The sequence below is a fragment of the Carlito syrichta genome, unplaced genomic scaffold, assembly GCF_000164805.1.
Source record: "Carlito syrichta isolate Samal-C Ts95f unplaced genomic scaffold, Tarsius_syrichta-2.0.1 Scaffold301513, whole genome shotgun sequence".
Classification (NCBI taxonomy): domain Eukaryota; kingdom Metazoa; phylum Chordata; class Mammalia; order Primates; family Tarsiidae; genus Carlito; species Carlito syrichta.
This window is the reverse complement of record NW_007245609.1, coordinates 1-4280: the sequence shown is the minus strand read 5'-3', so window position 1 is coordinate 4280 and position 4280 is coordinate 1.

Below are 4280 nucleotides of genomic sequence, written 5' to 3'. Positions count from 1 at the left end.
TTCCTTCGCCTCCGCCCCGCTTCCGGCCTTGAGGCCACGCCCTCCGAGCCCGTCCCCGCCTAGCCCCGGAGGCCCCACGGGGCTTCGGCCTGCGCGGGGCGGAGCCTCGGCGAGACACACCCTTTTCCTTCTCCTCCTGTCCTCCGGCCCCGCCTCCTTTTGGGGGGTTGGGGAGTGGCGCCTTTCCGCCGGCCCGGATCCCCAGGACTCGTCCAGACCTGGGAGTCGGGCGGCGGCGGGTGGCCTGGGGGTCAGGTCACCTTCTCTCAGGTACACCTGTGCAGTGAGACCTGTTGGCGGGGAAAGGAGTGAGCCCCGAAGATCCGTTTGGGTGTTTTTTCCTCCTAGCTCACCAGCCCGACACGAGTGATGAGAAGAGGAGTAGGGATTTAAATTGTTGAAAGGAAAAGAGTGCAGCTGAATTACGGAGTGCCTAACCGAACAAAAAAATTAGGGAGCAAGAACTTCAGAGAGTACTAAAATATTTCAGGCGAATTTTTAAAAATTTATTACGAAAATGTACTACATTTTATATGCTAGCAATGAAAAAATGGGATTCAAAACTTAAAAACAGTAATATTTACAATAGCACCCCAAAAGTGAAACATTTGCATATAAATCTAACAAAGCATGTGCAGGATCTTTACGCTGAAAGCTACAACATACTGAAGAAATAAACCAAGGAAGTCTAAACCAATGGGAAGACATACTGTGTTCATGCACTGGAAAACTCAACATTGTTTAGATGTCATTCTCCGCAAATTGATCTATAGGTTCAATGCAATCCTAATCAAAATTCTGGAAGGATTTTTTGGGTTAAGTATTGACAAGCTGATACTAAAATTTACATGGAAAAGCAAATTTTAAAAGAGGGTGATTCATTGTTAGAAAATACAAATGAGTGACCACTGCACTCCAGTCTGGGCGACAGTGAGACTCCAACTCAAATAAAAAAGAAAAAGAAAATACAAATGGCTAGATTCACCATCTAAGTGTCACTAATTTCAAACTGCCTTTTAATTACAGTCCACAGGATATCTGGTAATTACAGTAGACACTCGACCTAATACTTGCAGACCAAGTTCAGAAGGAAATACTTAGGGAAATGCAGGCACAAATCAGGAGAGTGGGGGCATTGGTGCTTTCAGAGTTCCCTTCCAGTATCTGAAAAATATTGGAGAAAAAATCTCCAATGAATAGATATCTCAGACATAATCAAAAGTGACATGAAGCCGCTGTCATCTGATTTTCTTCTGGCATCAGATTGTATTCACGGCAAGTATTAATTGACTGGTATAAGACCTTGTGATCAAAATGAAGCCAGATAATTTAGCCCATACAGTTGCTTGCCTGTGCTCTTTAAAACTGAAGAGCATTGCCTTCACGCTTCTTGCCGGGAATTGAAAGGAAAAAAACAAACCACTTACCTGTTTCAAGTGCTTAGCACTGTGCTAGAATAATTATAGAAGCTGTCCTTCGGCTTTTGTGAATTTTTGCCTGAGGAAATGTGAAGTGAGATAGATTAAGGGCTGAGATTTTGTAACTGCCTATTCCTAGTGAAATTTTGTACTCTAGAAATAACTCAGCAATACTTGGTTACAGAGTGAAAAGTACACATAACCATATATGCGACACAGTGAGACCTTGTCGCTATAAAAAACAACAACAAAAAGAAGTATCAAGTGTATTTTTATCCCGTTTGGTAATAAAAGGTAAATTGAAACTGGCTGTTTGCTGGATGCTTGCTGTTCATAATTACATTGAACCTTCACAACTTGTTATGAATTTCATTATCCTCATTTCACTGAGAAAAAAACCCGGGCTTTGAGAAGATAAGGTAATTGCCCAGTCACATGACTAAAAAATCATCAGTTTAGGATTGAACTCAGGTCACCCATCTCTCCAAATTAAAAATTAAGCAGAATGCAGGTATATGCATTTATATAAATGCATCAGGCTGTAAAGTTAAAATGGGTACATTTTATATAAATCATATCCCAGTAAGTTGATTTTTTAAATTATGCAGAATGGATGTGATTCTTTTTTATGATAAACTCATCAAAGAAACAGTATTATGATGATTTCACATATGAAAATTTGTGAGGAAAAAAGAGTGATTATATATCATCTACTTTTATATATAATTAATCTAATTATATAGAATGAACATATAATTAATGATTTAATTGTTATGATATGTGCATAATATAAAATTAGCATATACACTGAAAGGTTGGTGATACCGTTGTCAAGGATTGTTCATTCAAGTGACCTTTTCAAACTCTTTTTCTTTTTGAGTTGACGTCTCACTCTGTCACCCAGGTTGGAGTGCAGTGGCACGCTCATGGCCACCGCAGCCTTGACCTGCTAGCCTTAGGCGATTCTTCCACCTCAGCCTTCCAAGTAGCTGGAACCACAGGCGCACGTCACCACGACTGGCTAATTTTTGATTTATGAGGTCTCACCAAGTTGCCCAGGCTGATCTCAAACCCCTGGACTCAGGCAATGCTCTTGCCTCAGCCTCCCAAAATGTTGGGATTACAGGCGTGAGCCATCGCACCCCGTGACAACTTTTTCATTTTGTGATGTTTTATTTTGAAGTTCCACCAGTTTCAGAAACATTTTTAATTTAGGACTTTAATGAAAATGTATGAATCAAATATTTTGTGAGTTGGTTATTCTAAACCATCATGGTTGCCCACACATATGTAGAAATAGTACACAAAATAATTCAGTTTACCCTCAAGTGGCAAAACTGGCTATCTTAGGATGCTTAAATCAGTGATAGCTGCCACCCTATCCCAATACATATGTGTTTGTATCGGTCAATTTAACAGATCCCTAATAAAGGCAAACTCCATAAGGCCTCAGAATAGAATAACTGATTGTATTTCACTATTAGGATATTTTATCTTGCAGCAATTGTAAACACAGTAAGATGTTTTGAGTGAAAATGAAAATAGTTGTGAGGGAAAGCATGAGTCTTTGGGCAATTTGATCAGGATGCATACTTAGCACCATCCGTGAAGTATGGAAGGAGACTGATCGTGCTTTCCAGCAGCAGAGCTCTTTTGCAAGGTTGAATATAACAACAGAAAATCATTACTCTTAGTAATTAGATACAACCCGGATAGCTGGGGAACAGTACAAAGCCTGAGATGAGACCTCTGTGTGAACACCTCAACTTCCTGTTGGTGGTTCCTGTCTTTACTATTTTACTTCTTTATTTTTTTATTTTATTTTATTTTATTTTTATTTTTTGAGTTGGAGTCTCACTCTGTCACCCAGACTGGAGTGCAGTGGCCGCTCCCGGCCACCGCAGCCTCGGCCTGCTGGGCTCTACGATCCTTCCACCTCAGCCTTCCAAGTAGCTGGAACTACAGGCGTGCGCTACCACGCCCGGCTCATTTTGATTTATTGTAGAGATGAGGTCTCGCCAAGTTGCCCAGGCGGGTCTCGAACCCGCGGGCTCAGGCAATCCACTCACCTCAGCCTCCCAAAGGCATGGGATTACAGGCTGAGCCACCGAGCCCGGCTTTACTTCTTTAATATTTGTTAAATATTAAATGCGGCTTGCTTGGCAATAAAAGCAGTTGTCTTCTCAGACATGCATAAGACTATCATTGAGGGAATAATGAAATATTTCTGGCCGAACCCAGTGGCTCATTCCTGTAATCCCAGCACTTTGGAAGACAGGGGCAGGAAAATTGCTCGAGCCCAGGGGTTCAAGACCAGCCTAGTCAACATAGCAAGACCTCCTCCCTACAGACATTTAAAAAATTAGCCAGGCATGGTAGCACGCTTCTGTAGTCCACCTACTCTGGAGTCTGAGGATCACCTGAGGCCAGGAGATTGAGGCTATAGTGAGCCATGATTGTGACACTGCACTCCAGCCAGGGTGATAGAGTGAGACTCTGATTTTTTTTTAAATGTTTCCTGTACATGTATGCTTGTTGCAGCTCTGTTCACAATTTCAAAAGCATAGAACCAACCATGTTGCCCATCGAAGCTGGACTGGATAAAAAATTGTGGTACATACACACAATAGAATATTATGCAGCCATAAAGGACAAACATATGGACTTTGCAGCAATTTGTAGGAACTTAGAGTTGATCGTACTCAGTGATCTATTACAGAAAGAAAGAAGAGTCCCGTATGTTCTCATTCATAAGCAGACCTTGAACAATTATAATACTATAAGAAAGCGAGCCGGGCTTGGTGGCTCAGCCTGTAATCCCGCGCTTTTGGGAGGCTGAGGTGAGTGGATTGCCTGAGCCCG